This window comes from Pteronotus mesoamericanus, unplaced genomic scaffold (assembly GCF_021234165.1).
Source record: "Pteronotus mesoamericanus isolate MK-2021 breed Mesoamerican mustached bat unplaced genomic scaffold, CSHL_Meso_final scaffold_705, whole genome shotgun sequence".
Taxonomy (NCBI): domain Eukaryota; kingdom Metazoa; phylum Chordata; class Mammalia; order Chiroptera; family Mormoopidae; genus Pteronotus; species Pteronotus mesoamericanus.
Genome location: NW_026555326.1, coordinates 7,546,628 through 7,568,088, shown reverse-complemented (window position 1 = coordinate 7,568,088; position 21,461 = coordinate 7,546,628).

Here is a 21,461-nt window from a genome sequence, read left to right as displayed (position 1 = left end):
CAAATAAAGTGTATTTTTAAAAATAAAATCACGTGTCTTTAAATATGTGTTTTTTTCCTAATTCTCACAACAGTAGCAGGGGTTGGGACATGCCTGTAATAGCACTTGGAGAACAGTTTGGAATGGAGCCAGCAGTAGAAGCCAGGGCTCCAAGCCTGTTCAACACTGAGTATGTGTCCCATATTGATGCTGTTAATGATGGAATGGCACCATTGTCAAACTTTGATCCTTAGTTTGGCTATAAAAGAATTCAGAACTCAAATATAAGTGAAAGTTTATTTCGAAAGTCTCAGAAATAGAAGTGAGCCAGCTGGGCTGCATGGGCTTAGGAAGTAAGCTACAGAGGCAAAGGAAGAATACTTGGAGCTTAGGAGAAAGAAAGCAAAGGTACACACCTTAAGGGAAGAAAGCAGTGAAAGGTGTGGGCAATGAGAGAGAGAGAGAGGGAATATGCCTGATGGAAAAAAGAACTGGGAAAAGGCATGGGCTTGTGAGAGAGAGAGAGAGAGGGAGGGAGAGAACTTGTGAGCATACCCTTGGTCCTTTGTCTTAATGGCTTCTACCTTGTTCCTAACAGCAGGGATTTTAGGAGAGATCTTGGGGAGGATCTCAATAGAATATTCATCAGCTTTACATGTGTTCTTTTAGTCATGATCTCTAGTCATTGCAGCGGTCCTGATGTCAGCCATGGCATTTTTGACTAAAACTTTCTCTCTCTATAGTCAACAGACCCAGACTTTGTTCCTTTTTTTTTTTTTTTGTATTTTTCCATTACCATTTATCCCCCTTATAACCTCTTCCACTTCTATCCACCCCTCTCACTCTGCAATTACCACACTCTTGTCTGTGTCCACAAGTTCTTTCCTTTTTTCCTTTTTGCTTGATCCCTCCAATCCCTCATGAACTGCACACCCCGTCCCCAACCTGTCAGCCTGCTGTCTATGAGTCTGTCTCTATTTTGCTTGTTAGTTCAGTTTTTTCATTAGATTCCACATATGATCTAATAATCTTTCTCTGACTGGCCTTATTTCACTTAGCACAATGTTCTCCAGGTCCATCCACTCTGTCGCAAAGGGTAAAATTTTCTTCTTTTTTATGGTTGAGTAGTATTCCATTGTGTAAATGTACCACAGCTATTTTATTCACTCATCTACTGATGGATACTTGGAGTGTTTCCAGATCTTGCATATTGTAAATAACACTGGTATGAACATTGGGGTGAACATATTCTTTCTGATTGGTGTTTTGGATTTCTTAGGATACATTCCCAGAAGTGGGATTGCTGAGTAAAATGGCAATTATATTTTTAGTTTAATGAGGAAACTCCACATTGCTTTCCACAGTAGCTGTACCAGTCTGCATTCCCACCAACAGCACAAACAGGTTCCCCCTTCTCCACATCCTCGCTGGAACTCGTTTGTTGATTTCCAGTTTGTTGTTTATTGATGAAAGCCATTCTGAAAGGTATAAGGTGATATTTCACTGTGGTTTTAATTTGCATTTCTCTGACATTTAGTTACATTCAGCATCTTTTCACATGTCTATTGGCCATCTATGTTCTCATTGGAGAAATGTCTATTCAGGTCATTCACCAATTTTTTAATTAGATTGTTTGGTTTTTTGGTGCTGAGTTTCACAAGTTCTTTATAAATTTTGGATATTAACTCTTTATCCCATATGTCAGTGGGATATATCTCCCATTCAATGGGCTTTCTTTTCATTTTGTTGATGATTTCCTTTTCTGTGCAAAAACTTTTAGTTTGATGTAGTCCCATTTGTTTATTTTTTCTTTTGTTTACTTTACCCAAAGAAATATGACAGAAAAAATGTTGCTATGAGCAATGTCCAAGATTTTACTGCCTATGATTTTTAATTCTAGGATTTTTATGGCTTTAAGTCTAACATTTAAGTATTCATAATTTTTTAAAAGACATTAGTTATTTATTTTCAGAGACAGGGGAAGGAAGAGGGAAAGAGAGGGAGGGGAACATTGATATGCAAGAGAAACAATCATTTGCCTCTTGCATACTGCATACCGCCAACTGGGGACCTGGCCCTCAACCCAAGCATATGCCCTGACTGGGAATCAAACTGGTGACATTTTGGTTCACAGGCTGGCACACAATCCACAATTAGGCCAGGGCTAATATTCAAGTCTTTAATCCATTCTGGGTTTATTCTTGTGTATGCCCTAAGACAGTGGTCTAGTTTCTTTTTTCTTTTCTTTTCTTTCTTTCTTTCTTTTTTTTTTTTTTTGCACATATCTGTCCAATTTTTCCCTCACCATGTATTGAATAAACTATCTTTAGCCTACTGTATGCTTTTACCTCATTTGTCAAATATTGATTGGCTATAAAGGTATGAGTTTATTTTGGTGCTCTCTATTCTGTCTGATTTATATGTCTGTTTTTATACCAGTACCATTACGTTTTGATTACTACAGCCTTGTAGTATAGTTTGACATCAGGTAGCCTGATTCCTCCAACTTTGTTCTTCTTTCTCAAGACCACTGTTGCTATTTGGGGTCTTTTCTGGTTCCATATACATTTTTTGGAATATTTGTTCTAATCCTGTGAAATATACCATTGGTCTCTTGATAGGGATTGCACTGAATTGTAGATTGCTTTGGATGGTATGGACACTTTAATGATGTTAATTTTTCCTATCCATGAACATGGTTTATGCTTTCACTTATTTGTATCTTCTTCAGTTTCTTTCTTCAGCATCTTATGATATTCTGAGTATAAGTATTTTTACTTTCTTGGTTAAATTGATTCCCAAGAATTTTACTCTTTTTGAAGCAATTATGAATTTCCCTTTCTGACAGTTCATTATTGGCATATAAAAATACAACTGATTTCTGGATATTAATTTTGTATCCTGCTACTTTACTGAATTTATTAGTTCTAGTAGTTTTCTGGTGGAATCTTTAGGGTTCTCTCTATACAGTATCATGTCATCTGCAAATAATGACAGTTTTACTTCTTCCCTTCCAGTTTGGATGCCCTTTATTTCTTCTTCTTGTCTGATTGCTGTGGCTGGGACTTCCAGTACTATGTTGAATAAGAGTGGTAAAAGCAACATCCCTGTCTTGTTCCCAATCTTAGGGAGAACACTTGTAGCTTTTGAGTATGTGTGCTGTTGGTTTGTCTAATATGGCTTTTGTTTGAGATATTTCCTGTGCTCTTTGCAGAGAGTTTTTATTATAAATGGGTGCTGAATTTTATCAAATACTTTTCTTGCGTCTATTGGTATAATCACATGATTTTTATCACTTTTTTTAATGTGGTGTACCACATTAATTCATTTGCAAATTTCAAACCAACCTTGCATTTCAGAAATAAATCCCAGTTGATCAGAGTATATAATCTTTTTAATGTATTGCTGAATTTAGTCTGCTAATATTTTGTTGAGGATTGTTACATCTACAGGGTGGGGCAAAGGTAGATTTACCAGTGGTGAATATGTAAAATACAGAGTTTATTCATGTGTTGTTATTTATTATTTAATTATTTACATATGAAAAAACTGTAAATGTACTTTTGCCCTACAATGTATGTTCATCCAAGATATTGACCTATAATTTTATTTCTTTGTAGTGTTTTTATTTTGTTTTAGAATTAGCCTCTTCTGGGCTTTTTTGTGCATGTGAAGGGCCAAGCTGTATACCAAGATTGGCTTCCACCAATATTGAGCCTGGGGCAGGTCAGAGAAAGACCTAAGCCTCCCAGAAAGCCACCCCTGCCTGCCAGCTATTTGTCAGGCTCAGGCACTGCAAGAGTCTCTGGCACAAGTTGCATGAAGCAGGTTCTCAATGAGGCTCAAGGTCTGGTAAGCGGTGTTTGATATGGATTTAAACTTAGCATCAGTGCTGGGTTTGAGGCCACTCAGCAAAAGTCTAAGGGTACATCAAGGCCAGCTGCCACGCACCTGGGCCTTGCCATCTACAGGGAAGGTGCTAGGCAGGGCAGGGCCATAGGGATGCAGGAAGGTGGGGCTAGTGCAACTCCCCAGGCCAATACTGTGGGGTGGTAACAGCAGTTGAGTGCATGGGACAGAAGGCCATTCCACTCAATCTCTTTTTGTGCATTTCTGACAGCCCCTGAGTTGGCCTAGACCATCTCAAGAGTTTTCCATAAAAGGCTGCAATGGGCCCAGGAGGGCCACATTTAGCTAATTCCTCTACAGAGTGAAAGCTTTCCTGGGCAGGGCCACAGGGAGTCAAAAGAATGGAGCTAGTGCTTGACCCAGGAAAGATGGTATCTGTGGACAGTGTGGGAGAGGGACTCAGCAGAGGGATAATGATGGCTGTCCTTCCAGCCCTCTCCCCAAAGCCACACAACCCAATCTCTCCCTGTGTGACCCATCAGCTCTGAGTTGCCATCCCTCCACCTGGAGGCCATGGCAAGTGCCCACAAATGAAATTTTTTTGCACTGGCCATTTTAGAGGGTTTCTTGCAGTCTCTCATTTCACCCTGACTAATGGAATCCCTGCTGATGTTCACAACCAGATATTATGTAGTCTCCTCTTCCTGGCACTGGTGCTCGGGGGCTGGAGAGCCCAGCATGGAGTGGAAACTGCTAGCTCCTCGCAGGTGACTTTGCAGCCGAGACATCCCTCTGGATTCTCAACTGCTGCACGTGGGTGTCGGGCCAGCCATTTTTGCATCTCCACCCTTCCTATCAGTCTCAATGTGGATTCTTCTGGACAAATATACCCTTAGTTATAAAACTTCTATTCAGCTAGCCGTCAGTTATTCAGGTTAATTTTTCTATAATTTAGTTGTAATTCCAATTTTTTCCTAGGAGAAGGTTACTGTAACTTTCGCCTACTCTGCTGCCATCTTTGATATCTTAAAAATAACATTTTAATCTAAGTTATGTTTTAACATTTCAGCCCTAAGGTGAGATGACCCCCTTGGTTATTGCTCCTCTGGAGCTAACCTCAAAGTTGTCTTCCAAACCTGAAGAAATAGATTATAGAAAAACATATAGGGTGAATATGGCAGCGATGTAGGTGGGAGGTGAGTCCACTTGCTCATGCACCCAACTGGGACACCTAGCAGATCTTCCAAAGAACACAATGAACAGCCAACAGAACCCCAGCTGATAGGAAGTTTGGAAGACAAAATGTGTCACACTGCGCAGCGGCTGTAGGGGCGCGTTGCAGAGAGCACAGCGCTCCCTGAAACCTGAGGGAAACCGGGTGGGGCCAGATGAGGTGGGAACAGGGCTCTGAAGCCCGCAGAGCCAGACCCAGGGTTGTCACAGATGAGGGGGAATAAACATAAAATGCTGCAAACATTTCTCTGTTTGCCAGGAGAGCAAATGGGGCACTTCCCTCCTACCAGAGAAGGCCATGGCACATCCCCCTAGAGGGAAAGGCCCTGTTGCCCTTTGTCCCAAGGCTTTTATTGAAAAACTTATCAGTGGGCTAAGCAACAGGAATGCATACATATACATGTTTATATTAGCATGTTAAATTTCACAGAAAATAGATACTTTTAAGAAAACAGGTGGCAAGAGTTTACCAATTTATATGGGTCCAAGAGGAGACCAGTCTAAACAAAAGAGAATGAAGACAAGGGCGAGCGCCTTAATGATAAAAGGCAAGCGGTGTAAATAATGTGAAGGTCCTTCACAGCATGAGCTGACCAGAGATCCAAGGGAGAAACAGAGCCCACTCTAAAGAACTTACTTTTAGGCCTGATGACCCTGGCAACTGCCAGGTCTGATCTAGGACTGTTTTTCCTGCACTGTTAGCCAGACAGGGGGAGGGAACCACCAAGGGACAAGGAGACTGCTTTTCAGCTGGGATGAGGACTCTGGCCATGTCCAAGCCAAGCTGAGAGGTGTGGGGGCCTCTTTGCCCCTTTTCCATGTCCCCAATTTCTTATTAGCTGCCCCTATCGGCCAAGCCCTGTCTTAGGTTGCCCCTCCCCCCAGGGCCTTACCCGTCCTTGGCAGGGACCATCACAAGGCAAAGCAGAACAGGTCAAGTCGCCTCAGGAGCCTGTTTTACCAAGGCCTCCTGATTTCTTCCAGCCTTGGGGCCCTCCAGCTTGTTGGCAGGGTTACAGCTCCTGAGACCAGGCCAGGCGTTTCCCAACAAAAGTGTGCAGAGGACACTTAAAAACTAGCAGTAAGATTTTATAAGCTGACAGGAAGGTTCCCAGGTTCCATGCTGGAGACCATGGCTGCCGCAGGAGCATTGGAAGAAAGAGGAGTCAGTGAGAGCAACCTAGCAGCTCCCTCCCCTCCCAGGGCAGGGAGGTCCCAGACCCGTGCCTGGAGAGACCTGGATGCGTAAAGTTGCTGAGGGGATAAAAAGGCAGTAAGTGACACAAAGCCAGCGGCACACCCAGACTGGGGCAACGGTCACCAGCTGGGACTGTACCAGAGAAACTGGGGATCCAGTTGACACCTGGAGCTGGGAGAAGAGGTAGGCTGCTACTGACTGTGACCCAGATAGATTCTGGACTGGTCAGAGTTGGACTGTGTGGAAAGCCAGTCACTTATTAAGAGTGGCAGGTGGCACCCAAGGGGACTTTTCTCAAAAGTGAACTAGCCACCATGCAGGGACCTTGCACGCAGCAGCAACCGGGCCAGCAAAGAGGGAGGAATGGGGGTGCAATTTGCTCCCACTCAAGGCACCTCCTGGGCTGATCAAAGCAGGGCAGCAGGAGCTTGGGGAGGCAGGGCATCCAGACAGACTTCCTTCACTAGGGGAACTGGGCTGATGTGCAGGGACCCCATGAGAGCAGCGGCCAGGCCAACAAGGAGGGAGGGGGCACAATTTGCTCCTATTCAGTGCACTTTATGAACTGATCAAAGAGTTGCAAAATTAGGTGGATTACCTGTGCCAGCCTGGCACAAATGTGCAGAGTGGACAGTGCAGCCTGCACAGAGCTCTGAGCTCATGGGCTGCAAACTGGGCACCTGTGATTATTGTAGCCCAGACTGAGGCCCCATTCTTGCAGGAAAGGGAAAAGAAATGGAGCCCAGCCCCACTCTACCTGCCGGATCCAGGAGTTCCTGAGGAACCAGTTTGGCAGGTTTAAAATCATCCGGGAGCTTTTTTATTTTTTATTTTTTTATTTTTTGCAAGAGTAAGACAATAAGACCTGGAGCTGTGAGAAGACCAGAGATGGATCCAGAAAGAAGTCAGAAGGCAACACCAACAGCTGAGACAAATTTCACTTTGCTATTGTGTTGTGACCTTTCAAGGCCCAACAAGTTCACTGAAGATTCAGGCCGATGGAAAAATATTCATGGAGCCATTGGGATGCCTGACTTGTCTCTATTCAAGGGCGGGCGATCCACACACACTGAGTGTTCCCAGGTGCCACACTTCATGTCACCTGTCCCCTCTCTCACCTGTGTGACACTGTGTGCCCCCTGCATGTGTCACTGCATGTCACCTGTCCCCTGCATAGCACCTAGCAGGAAGTCCTACTCTTAAATACTAGAGAGAAACAAAGCTGGCAGGGTGCCAACAGAATCTTATGCAACAGAACTTCATGCTGTGCATGTGAGCCCACTCAAGACTATGGGAACAGTTTATCAGACCCAGTCTCAAGGCTATGAGAACACTATATCAGACCTATTCTCAAGATTGTGAGAAACTGCTCCCTTAAGTTGCCCAGGCATGTGGGTTAGGAAGCCACTGCCTCATTTTATTCTACAGCTATCTTTCAGAACTTGCATTTTTTTTTCTTGTTGCGTTTTCTCTCTTCTTTCCATTTACTTAGGTTTTTTTGTTCTGTTTGTGTTTATTGTTTGATTTGGTGTTTTTTTTTTAATTCTCCCTTTCATATAGCATTTTAATTTTTCTTCTTTCACTTCACTTGTATTCCAAATAATGCACTACTCTTGATCATTTACTTTTTATTCTTTTCATTCAGATTATATATTTCTTATACCACATCTCACACAGCAACCTCCCCTGGTCTTAATCCATTTCGCCATCTTCCTGAACTTTATTACTGTTGTGGTTAACATTATTTTCTCTCACACTATGCCAAGTTTCTGTCCCTTACTCTCACTATTTCTTCTCCATCTAACCTCACATAAGAGCTCTTCTTAAGTCAGCTCACTTTCTTTTTCCCTTCTAATGAGTCTTAATTCTTTGTCACCTTTTATAAACAGTGATTAGTTGGGTGAAATTTCAAAGTTATTGCTGTTCTTCCCCAAAGGAACTCCTGTTGGTTCACTACTTGTTTGTACTTTAAATCCCATAGCATACTCTCCCACTGTATTACTCCATTTTTCTTTCCCCTGCCCCTGATCATCTGAGTAAGGAATTTTATTTCATTGTTTTCTCTCTCACCCGCCCCGGCCTTTTTCCTTTCTTTTCTTCCCACTCTCTCATCCTGAGCTTTACTCCTTACGTTATTAGTTTGTTTTCCCCATTCTTTCAAAATCATTATTTTTTACTGTAGATATCTCATCTTCACTTTTAGATTTTCTACAACATTCTTTTTCCCATTCCACCTTTATAAAACTTCATTCAGCAGTCATTACTCTCAACCCTGCAGTGGTTTTTCTGCAAGCTTGTTCCTGTTGGTCCAGTACATTTTTAATTTTACTTAAAACCTCATAGTATACTCTTACCTCTTCTTACCCCATTGTTCCCATCACCCTTTCATGTTTTACTTACATTGTAATTTTGCTCTCCCTTTCTTTGCCTCAGTTCTATCCTAACTCTTATCGATTCCCTCCCACTTACTACACAATGGCATATTCCCCTCTTTTAGCCATCTGTTATTCCCTTTGTCATATCATATAATACCCACAGCCTCTCTTCACCTTTATTAATCTTAGTTCAACTGAGGTGAAGACTGCTGATGTGGTATAGGGGTTCTTTTGGCTGGCATAGGTTTGGTTGTCTGGTAATACTATTTTGTTAACAAATACCTGTACAACAGCATACAAGAGAAGGTGGGAATTGTGAATACCAGTAACCCTGCAGGAGGGAAGAACCCACCAACAAAGGAGCCACCAAAAGGTAAAGCCCAAGTATAACAGGAGAGCCCACACAAAAAGAAGAAAGGGCAATCCTAGAGCATCCAAACAAGGAGATCAAATAGACTGCAGTACTGAGTCCCACTGAACCCCTACCACAGACGTTCACCCTACAAAGACAGCTAGAAAAGCAGAGCACCGGGAATCACAAAAACATCAAAAAAAGTCACCTAAAATGAGGACACAAAGAAAGAACCTGCAATACAAAGGAATGGAATATTCCACAGCAAAAGAGCTAAATGAAATTGAGACAAGCAAACTATCAGGTATAGAATGCAAAAGAATGGTTTTAAGGATGCTCAAGGAAATCACTGACAACTACAAGGAAATCAGTACGAATTACAACAGTATGAAAAAGGAAATGGAAACTATAAACAAGAATCAGGAAGATATAAAGAATACAATGATTGAAATAAAGAATATACTAGAAGGAATTACAAGCAGGCTGGATGAAGCAGAGGACTGAATTACTCAGCTGAAAGAAAAGGTAGAAAGAAATACCCAGGTAGAAAAACTGCATACAAAAACACTAAAAAAATATTAAGATAGCTTAAGTGAGCTACAGGGCAACATGAAATGCAACAACATACAAATTGTAGGAATACATTAAGGAAAAGAAAAGGAGCAAGGGACAGACACCCTGTTTATATACATAATGACAGTAAACTTCCCTAATTTAGAGAGGGGAAAAGCCACCCAAATTCAGGAAGGACAGATTTCTCAATCAAGGAGACCCCAAAGAGGTCTACTCCAAGACACATCATAATTAAAATGGCAAAATTCAAAAAAAGAAAGAATTTTAAAGGCAGCATGGGATAAACAGGAAGTAATATACAACTGAGCCCCAATAAAGCTAGCAGCTGATTTCTCAACAGAAACACTACAAGCCAGAGGGAATGGCAAGAAATATTCCAAGTAATGAAAAGCAAAGGCCTGCAACCAAGACGGCTTGACCCAGCAAGGCTCTCAATTAAAATGGAAGGTGAGGGAGAGAATCAAGATGGCAGAGGAGTGAGTGGAAGTCACACTGACCTCCTCCCAGGTACAACCTGGAATTACAACTAAATTGTGGAGAAATCACCTGAAACAAACAACTGAACAATAGTGAGACAGGAGCCTTGCAACCTAAGAGACAGAAGAATCGGCTTTGGCGCAATCTAACTGGTAAGGAGTGCGGTACAGACCTGAGAAAATGGGTGGGGTGACCACGGGCGGCAGCACCAGGAGGATACTGAAAGGGCCAGTTACATCCTCCAGAGAAGACCAGGGTCTAAACCAAAAGCAGGGATCTCTAGCCCACACCACAAGAGCCCAAAAAGTACACATGAAACAGCCAGCTGCAAAAAGCAGCAGGGTTGCTCTCTGCCAGAGACAGGCAGCTGGAGAGGCAAAGAGACTTCTATAGAGCCAACGCAAAATTTTTATTTGCAGCCACTTACCCTGGTCTCCGGCAAAGCTGGGGGCAGAGTGAGCTAGAGGTGCCTGAGGAGACACTGGGGAAGGAGGCTTTGGGGAGAGAACTCAGAGAGTAGCCAGCGGGATCTCAGTGCTGACTCATCCCCTATGCGGCAGCAGCCATTTTGATCAGGAAGAGGCCACTCGCCCTGAGCAGCACCAACATAAGAGGACCCAATAGCCCCGCTTCCAGGTGGGATTCCACCCTGCCCTGTGCTGTCTAAGCTACCTGCTGAGTGCAGTTGGCAGCCACAGACAGTAGATCCCTGGCGAAAGGGGAAGCAGAGAGGTCTAGAGGCACTTGAGGAGAGACTGGGGATGGAGGCTTTGGGGAGAGAACAGAGAGAGTAGCCAGTGGGATCCCAGTGTGCACTCCTCCCCCATCAGCAGCAGCGTGAGAGGACCCAATAACCACCCCCCAGGAGGGACTCCGCCCCGCCCTGAGCTGCCTAAGGCGCCCTGCTGAGCGCAGAGTGAATAGATTAACAGCTGAAGAAGACAGCCACAGACGGCAGATTCCTGGAAGTCTTGAACAGACTGCCTAAGGTCAGACAGGGTCAACATCTGACATCATCAGAGGCAGATCCAGAAAGTAAAAACAGTGGTCTCCTACCATAGAAGTTCACACCACAAAGTCAGGAAATCAAGACACATCAACTTAAGAATCAGAAGCAAAAGAGAAGAGTCTCACAATGAATGGGAAGAAAAAAAAGTACCCCCCCCCTCAAAGGGAAAGGAGGAATCCCCAGAAAGAGAACTAAATGAAATAGAGGCAAGTAAACTATCAGATTTTGAGTTCCAAGCTACGGTTCTAAGGAAGCTCAATGAGCTCAGTGAGCTCAGAGAGAATTACCAAAAACTACAGGGAAACTACGAGGAACTTACTGCAAATTATATCAGCATGAAAAAGGACATAGAAACTATCGATAAGAAACAAAAGGAAATGAAGAAAACAATTTCTGAATTAAAGAACACAGTAGAAGGAATCAAAAGCAGGCTAGATAAAGCTGAGGACCAAATCAGCGAGCTGGAGGACAAGGTAGAAAAAAGCTCCCAGAAAGAGCAAGAAAATGAAAAAAGACTCAAAAAGAGGCATTTAGAGGAATGCAGGACAACCTGAAACGTAATAATATCCGTATAATAGGGATACCAGAAGAAGAAGAGGAGGAAGGGATAGAGAACCTGTTTGAAAAAGTAATGATGGAAAACTTCCCTTGTGGGAGGAGAGAAAAAGTCACACAAGTCCAGGAAGCACAGAGGGTCCCATTCAAGAGGAACCCAGTGAACCCACTCTAAGACATATCATCATTAAAATGGCAAATATCAAAGACAAACAGAGAATCCTAAAGCAAGCAGGAGAGAAAGAGGTAGTAACCTATAAGGGAGCACTGCAAGCCAGAAGGGAATGGCAAGAAACATTCCAAGTAATGAAAAGGAAAGGCCTGCAACCAACACTGCTCTATCCAGCAAGGCTCTCAATTAAAATGGGAGACAAAATAAGGAGTTTCCCAGACAAAAGAAGGCTAAAGAATACACCTCCACCCAACCAGCACTACAAAATATGCTAAAGGGACTGCTTTAAGAAAATGAAGAAAAAGAGTCTATGAATACCCACTAGATCATTACAAGATATATCTAAGAGATAAGAAGATTCTTACTTCCAGTACTATCTTAGGGATGTTTGCTTGTTTGAAAGAGAAGGCTACAAGGCTAATTATTGCTTTTCACAGCAAGATTCGGGAATGGGTAAATCACTTATCCCATTGACCTCAATACAAAATGCTTACTCTAGGAGAACAGGCAAATAAGAAGTACACCAGCCATTTCTAGCTGTACATCATCTAGGTAGCTAAGAAAATCTCAAACCCAAAAACTTGGTGAAGGTGCTTACTTCACTGGATTTAGATTAAGCACGACAATTGCTTGTGCCCAGGAGTACCTAATGAAAGCAAAGAGAATGTCTACAAGAAAATAACATAGTTAGGCCTCAAAATTTCTCTATAAAAATATTTTTATGAACAACATTCATCATATAATCAGAAAAATCAAGCACTCATAGAGGAAGACACCTTGAACAAAAATTTTCTGATGGAGACAGCCTGTCACGCTGTAGGCCACAGTGGAACATGGCCTCTTTCTCTCTTATTTTATTCCTACAAGAGGAAGAGAACAACTGCGAACAATGTTTGTTTATATCTGTAGATAAATTTTAAAGATGCTTTGGGTTCTATCTGACTATAATTTTAAAGCATGCCCTTTATTGCAATCTGTCAAAAAGTTGGTCAGCCAGAGAGAAGAGTACACCAAGCATAAAATATTAATCTACAGTATTTATTTGTTATTGACTATATGTCAAGCACCATTCTAAATACTTGAAATACATGTATACATACATGCCTCTATAAGTGTATATATATTTGTAAGAGAAGAAGAAACTTTTCTTTATCCTCACGATTCTTTCAGCTAGTTAAATAAACATGAGACAGATTAACAAGAGAAAATAACCAAATTTAATTACAACATAAGTATGGGAACCCTACATAATGAGAAAGTCAGACACCGCACATATAAGGAGATTCAAAGACAGAAAAAGAAAATGAGGTATGTATGATATTCTGAACTAAGGATGAGATAAGGTGCCTTAGGGCATCAGAGAAAAGGGAGGTCTTTGCATAATGATGAGAAGAGTTGATATTCAGTTATTAGTTGTTTGTCCTGTTGTATAGGTAGGTCAAAAAATTTTATTTCTGATGATAACTCTTATTATGGGCAAGGTACAATTTAAATTCTTTTTTAAAAAAAATTAGTTCTTTATTTTTAGAGAGGGGAAGTGAGGGAGGAAGAGAAGGAGAGAAACATCAATGAGTGGTTGCCTCTCGACAGCCTACTATTGGGGACCTGACCCACAATCCAGGCATGTGCCCTGTCTGGGAATCGAACCAGCAACCCTTTGGTTCTCAGGCCAGCACTCAGTCCTCTGAGCCACACCAGCCAGGGAACAATTTAAATTCCTTAAGGGAGAGAAAAAAGTATCTCATGAGCCTACAGGGTCTTGATAGCCTTCAGCTAAAAATAGTTTATATGTCAAGGGGCATATTTTGGGGAGGCCTGTTCCGAACCCCTTCAATATACATATATGCCTACACATATATAAACTTATTACTTATAATAAATATAATCATTTTGCAGATAAAGTAATGAGTCAAAGATTGTCTTGTCTTATTGGTTTTCTGTGGTTTCATTTTCATTTAGGGCTCATGAATAAGGCTGATCTAAACATTTTTTAAAGATTTTATTTATTTATTTATTTATTTTAGAGAGGGGAAGGGAGGGAGAAAGAGAGGTAGAGAAACATCAGTGTGTGGTTGCATCTCACACACGTCCCCTACAGGGGACCTGGCCTGCAACCCAGGCATGTGCCCTGCACTGGGAATCGAACCCACAGTCCTTTGATTCACAGGCCAGCACTCAATCCACTGAGCTACACCAGCCAGGGCTAAACACTTCTTAAAAAATACATGCTGGTACTGGTCATCTTTCCTAATTAGAAAGGTCACTTTTTCTTTCAGCTAGCATCTGTTATGCACCTACAATATGCTTACAATGTTTCTAGTTGCTTACAATCAAGTGGGAGACAGAGGTATAAATGGACAGTATGAGATGAGCTAGTAGGTAAGAAATAAAGGACAGGACACACTGGGAGTGGGGGCAAGAACTGTTTTTCCTTTGCCAAGATAGATTTTCCATATAAAGCTGGCACAGCCCTGATAGAGAAGTTTACAAATAAAAACATTCCTGGTGCTACCAGTCTGGCAGGAAGGCAAAAAAAAAACAAAAGGCCAGGAAGAGATGAAAGTGAGGCTAAAAAAGAGTAAAGTTTAATATCTGAGTCTACACTTCAGAGGTGGGTGGGCAGGAAAGTGAGTGGCTGGGAGGTCAAAAGAAACCAGACACCAGGTTGGAAAGACTGGTGAGGGTCAGGGCTCCTCAGAGCTAGGGGTCACCCTATGTTTTTGCTCTTGCTCTTCCATATCACCAAACTAGGCAGAATGAAAATTCAGAGGTAACCCTGACTGGGTGGCTCAACTGGTTGAAGCATTCATTCCATACATCAAGAAGGTTGTAGGTGAGATCCCTGGTCAAGGCACATACCTAGGTTACAGGTTTGATCACCAGTTGGGGTATTTATGGGAGGCAACCAATCAATGTTTCTTTCTCACATTGACATTTCTCTCATTCTCTCCTTCTCACTCTCCCCCTTCCTCTCTCTCTAAAATCAATTTTTAAAAAACATATTCTCAGGTTAAGATTTAAAAAACAAAGAAAGAATACTCAGGGATGAACTGTCTAAACCGGGGGTGGGGGGAATTAATAAAAGAATTCTTAATTACCGTATTTTGCTGTTTATAATCTGCACCCACATTTTTGGCCCAAACTTTCAGGAAAAAATCTTTTGTTTAAGTTTTTAATTCAATTTTTATTTATTTATATTAAGATAACTTGGGGGGTTTTTGTATTATAAAGGAATTTTAACATTTATTTTTGAACATATTATGGTACATGAAAGTTTATGTAACAAATAATTACAAAACACAAGAACAGATAGATGCAAGGTATTTCAGGTACTACCCATGTATAATACACATCCTTATTTTTGCCTCAGAATTTGGTCCAAAAAGTGCATATTACATGGAAAAATACAGTAAAAATGAGAAAGGGAGACCAGGCTGAGAGGCTCAATTGATTGGAACATTCTCTTGTAAACCAAAAGGTTGTGGGTTAGATCCCTCACTGGGGTGTGTACAGGAGGCAAATGACTGATGTTTCTCTCTCACACTGATGTTTATCTCTCTCTCTCTATTTCCTCCCTTCCTCTCTTTCTAAAATTAATATAGGTGGCTCTTTTGTCTTGTTGATTGTTTCTTTCACAATGCAAAAGCTTTTTAATTTGATGCACTCTCATTTGTTTATTTTTGCTCTTGTTTCTTTTGCTCAAGGATACACACAAGGAAATATATTACTGAGATTGATGTTAAAGCATTTATTACCTATGTACCATTGGGTCTCACAAGACACGGACTGTAGAAGGCCACCCTGCCAAGTCTGGTACTCAAGACGTTTCTATTTAACACACAGAAATAAACACAAAGAGACAACCAAAACAGGGAGACAGAAACATATTGAATATTTCAAATAAAATAACAGGAGGACTCTCCAGAAAAAGAGCTGACTAAAATGGAGGTAAGCAAATTATCATAACTAGAGTTCAAAGTAATTGTTATAAAGATGCTCAACAATATGAAAAAAGGACATGCAAAATAAACCACAGGCATGGATACATGGCGCAGACCAAAAGTGACCAGAGGGGATGGGGAAGGAAGACAATGGTGGAAAGAAGGAGAATGGACTAAACAAAGAACATGTATGAATGACCCATGGACATGGACAACAGAGTGGGAGAGGGGGTGGGGTAGGATGGGTGGAGAAAGGAAAAAGGGGAAAAAATTGAGACAACTGTAACAGAATAAACATGATTTAAAAAGAAAAAAAGAACATAGAAACTATAACAACCAATCAGAAATGAAGAATGACATATATGAAATAAAGAATACACTGGAATAAATAATCAGTAGCTTGGATGAAACAAAGGATCAAATCAGCAAATTAGAAGGCAAAGAATAAAAACAATAAGAGCAGTGAAAGGGAAAAAAGAGTATGAGGATAGTTCAAAGAATCTATGGGACAACATGAAATGTAACAACATTCACAAAATAGGAATATAAGAAGGAGAAGAGAGAGAACAAGTGATAAAGAGCCTGTTTGAAGGAATAATAACCAAAAACTTCCCTAACCTGATGAAGGAAAAAGTCACACAAGCTCAGGAGTCACAGAGAGTCCCAATCAAGATAAACCCAAAGACACACACCAAGACACAACATAATCAAAGTGGTAAAGGTTAAATATGAGAGAATCTTAAAGGCAGCAGAAAAAGCAGTTAGTTACCTACAAGTGAGTTTCCATAAGGCTGTCAACTGATTTTTCACCAGAAACACTACAGTCCAGAAGGGAATGTCATGAAGTATGCAAAGTAATGAAAAGCAAAGATCTCAAATCAGATTCACTCTATCCAGCAAGGCTATCATTGAAAATTAAAGATGAACCTAGAAAAAGCAGAGGATCAAATCAGGGTGCTAAAGGACAAAGTACAAAAAAAAAATTCCCAGAAAGAGCAAGAAAATGAAAAAAGACTCAAAAAGAAAGAGAAGGAGTTAAGGGAACTTCAGGACAACATTAAACATAATAATATCCATATCAAAGGGATACCAGGAGAAGAGGAAGAGCAAGGGATAGAAAACTTGTTTGAAAAAGTAATGATGGAAAACTTCTCTAGAGTGATGACAGAAAACGTCACACAAATCCAATAAGCACAGAGGGTCCCAATCAAGAGGAACCCAAAGACATACTCCAAGACACATCAAAATTAAAATGGCAAAATTCAAAGACAAAGAAAGAATCTTAAAGGCAGCAAGGGAGAAACAGGAAGTACATACAAGGGAGCCCCAGTAAGGCTAGCAGCTGACTTCTCAACAGAAACACTACAAATCAGAAGGGAAAGACAAGAAACATTCCAAGTCATGAAAAGCGAAGGCCTGCATCCAAGACTGCTCTACAAAACAAGGCTCCCAATTAAAATGGAAGGTGAAATGAAGAGTTTCCCAGACAAAAGAAGGCTAAAAGAAACACTTTTACCAAACGAACACTGCAAGAGATGCTACAGGGATTGCTTTAAGAAGACGAAGAAAAAGGGTGAGAAAGAGAGGAGCACAGGTACAAATGGAAAAAATGTATAAGTACCTATCAATAATAACTTTAAATATCAATGGAGTAAATGCTCTAATCACCTTAGAACCAAGGACCTACGTAGACTGAAAGTAAAGGAATGGAAAAAAAATATTCAAAGCACACAGACAGGAATAAAAAGCAGAGGTAGCAATACTTATATCAGACAAAATAGATTTCAAAACAAAGGCCATTAAAAAAGACACAGAAGGACATTTTATAATACTCAAAGGGAGAATCCATCAAGAAAACATAAACATTGTAAACCTATATGCACCCAACATAGGAGCACCCATATATATAAGGAAAATCTTGGAGGACTTCAAGAAAGATATAGACAGCAACACACATGAGGAGATTTTAACACCCCACTCTGAACAATGGATAGGTCTTGCAAACAAAACATCAAAGGTATTGTGGAACTGAACGATGCATCAGATCAAATGGACTTAACTGACATATATAGAACCTTTCATCCCAAAGAAGCAAAATACATACCTTTTTCAAATGTATATTGAACATTTTCAAAGAGACCACATGATAGGACACAAAACAGCCTCAGCAAATTCCTGAAAATTGAAATCAGCAAGCATTGTCTCAGACCACAAGGGCTTGAAAGTAGAAACCAACCTCAAGGAAAAAACTCAAAAACATTCAAACTCATGGAGACAGAGTAGCATGCTATCAAACAATGAATGGGTCAATAATGAGATCAAAGAAGAAATCAAAAAGTTTCTAGAAACAGATGAAAATGAGCACACAACAGTCCAAAACCTATGGGACACAGCAAAGGCAGTCCTGAGAAGAAAGTTCATAGCAATACAGGCCTACCTAAAAAAGATATAAACATTTCAAATAAACAACCTAACCCTACATCTTCTGGAGAACAACAACTAACAAAGCCCAGAACAAGTAGAAAAAAGGAAATAATCAAGATCAGAGCAGATTGAATGAAATAGAGACTAAAAGAACAACTCCAATGATCAACAAATTCAGGAGCTGTTTCTTTGAAAAGATTACAAAATCAACAAGGCTTTAAGCAGATTCATCAAGAAAAATATTGGAAGGACCCAAATAAATAAAATCAGAAATGAAAGAGGAGAAATAACAACTGATACCACAGAAATACAAAGGATTGTAAGAAATTACTATGAACAATTATATGCCAAGAAATTTGAAAGCCTGGATGAAATGGGCAAATTTCTAGAAAAATATAATCTTCTAACACTGAATGAAGAAGAAGCAGAAAGCCTGAACAGACTGATAGCAGCTGAAATTGAAGCAGTATCAAGGAACTCTCAGCACACAAAAGCCCTGGACTAGAAGGTTTAACAGGAGAATTTTACAAAACATTTAAGGAAGAGCTAACCTCTGTCCTTCTCATACTATTCAAACAAATCCAAGTAGAGGGAAGATTCCCAAACTCTTTTTATGAGGCCAGCATCATCCTAATCCAAAAACCAGATAAAGACACAACAAAGAAAGAAAACGAGAGGCCAATATCACTGCTGAACTTAGATGCTAAAGTCCTCAACAATATGTTTGCAAACTGCATCCAGCAATACATTAAAAAGGTCATCCACCACGATCAAGTGAAATTCGTCCCAGGGGTGCAACGATGGTTTAATATACACAAATCAATAAACATAATACATCACATAAACAAAAGGAAAGACAAAAATCACATGATCGTATCAATAGATGCAGAAAAAGTATTAAGGTACAACATCCATTTATGATCAAAATACTCAGTAAAGTGGGAATAAAGGGGGCATACCTCAACATAATAAAGGCCACATATGAGAAACCTACAGCCAACATAATACTCAATGGGCAAAAACTAAAAGCTTTCCCATTAAGATCAGGAACAAGTCAAGGTTGTCCATTTTCACAAATTCTATTCAACATACAGTTGGAAGTCCTAGCCATAGCGCCCAGACAAGAAAAAGAAATAAAAGGCATCTAAATTGGAAAGGAGGAATTAAAACTGTCATTGTTTGCAGATGACATGATAGTGTACATAGAAAAACCCATAGACTCCACCAAAAAACTACTCGACCTACAATACGTGAATAATAATAATACATGAATTTGGCAAAACAACAGGATATACAAAGTCAATATTCAGAAATCAAAGGCATTTTTGTACACCAACAATGAAATATCAGAATCAGAAATCTGGATAAAAATCCCATTTGCTATAGCAATAAGAAAAACAAAGTACCTAGGAATAAACTTAATTAAGGAGGTAAAAGATCTGTACTCAGAAAACTACACAACACTGAAGAAAGAAATTAAGGAAGACACAAATAAATGGAAGCATATACCATGTTCATGGATTGGAAGAATTATCACAAATTGTTCAGACTACCCATAGAAATTTATAGATTCAACACAATCCCAATTAAAATACCATGACATATTTCACAGATATAAAACAAACATTTCAAAAATTTATATGGAACCATAAATGACCCTAAATAGTCACAACAATTTTGAGAAAGAAGAATAAAGTAGAAGGGATCACAATACTTGACATCAAACTTTATTACAAGACTACTGTTATCAAAACAGTCTGGTACTGGCATAAGAACAGGCACATAGATCAATGGAACAGAATCAAGAGCCCAAAAATAAACCCAAGTCTCTATCGTCAATTAATATTCAGCAAAGTGGGCAGAAGCATAAAATGGAGTAACAATAGCCTCTTCAACAAATGATGCTGGGAGATCTAGACAGCTACATGCAAAAATATGAAACTTAACCACCAACTTACACTGTACACAAAAATAAACTCAAGATGGATAAAAGACAAATATAAGTCATGATACCATAAAAGTCCTAGAGGAGAACATATGTAGGAAAATCTCGGATATTTCATGCAGCAATATTTTCACTGATATGTCCCCTAGAGCAAGGGACATAAAGGAAAGAATAATCAAATGAGACCACATTCAAATTAAAAAGCTTCTGCACAGCTAAAGAAAACATCAGCACACTCAAAAGGGAACCAGTCGTATGGGCAAATATATTTGCCAATGATACCTTGGACAGGGGTGTGATCTCCAAAATATATAAAGAACTCACACTACTCCACTCCAGGAAGACAAACAATCCAATTAAAAAATAGGCAAAGGACCTGAACAGACACCTCTACAAGGAGACCATACACTGGGTCCAGAGACATATGAAAAGATGCTCAGCATTTCTAGCCATCAGAGAAATGCAAATTAAAACCACAATGAGATACCACTTCACACCAGTCAGAATGGACATCATAAACAAATCAACAAACAACAAGTGCTGGCAAGGTTGTGGAGAAAAGGGAACCCTGGTACACTGTTGGTGGGAATGCAGACTGGTGCAGCCACTGTGGGAAACAGTATGGAATTTCTTAAAGAAACTGAAAATGGAACTGCCTTTTGACCCAGTGATTCCACTGCTGGGATTATACCCTAAGAATCCCGAAACACCAATTCAAAAGACCCTATGCACCTCCATGTTCATAGCAGCATTATTTACAATATCCAAGTGCTGGAAACAGCCTAAATGTCCATCAGTAAATGAGTGGATCAAAAACCTGTGATACATTTACACAACATAATGCTACACAGCAGAAAGAAAGAAGGAACTCCTAGCCTTTGCGAATGCATGGATGGAACTGGAGAGTATTATGCTAAATGGAATAAGCCAGGGGTGAAATGCAAATACCATATGATCTCACCTATCAGTGGAACCTAATTGACAACACAAACATGGAAGCAAAATAGAATCAGAGAGTTGGAAATAAAGAACTCACAAGGAACAGAGGGGAGGAGTAGAAGGGGATAATGAAGGAAAGAAGGGGAAGGGTCAAGTCAAGGAACACATGTAATGGACCCATGGACAAAGACAATGTACGGGGGAGGATTGAATGTGGGAGTTGGGGGGTGGGTAGGGCAGCAGAGCGTATTGGGGTAAAAATGGAGAGAATTGTAATTGAACAACAATAAAAAATAAAAATAAAAAAAGAAGCTCTTGTGTGAGCTGCAGATAACCATCAGGATTCATTTCATCCTAAAGTCCAGGGTTGTCCAGGTTAAAGAGACCAAGGCAGTCAAGGTCCAAGAGAAGGAGGACATGGACACTATTTCAACATGTAC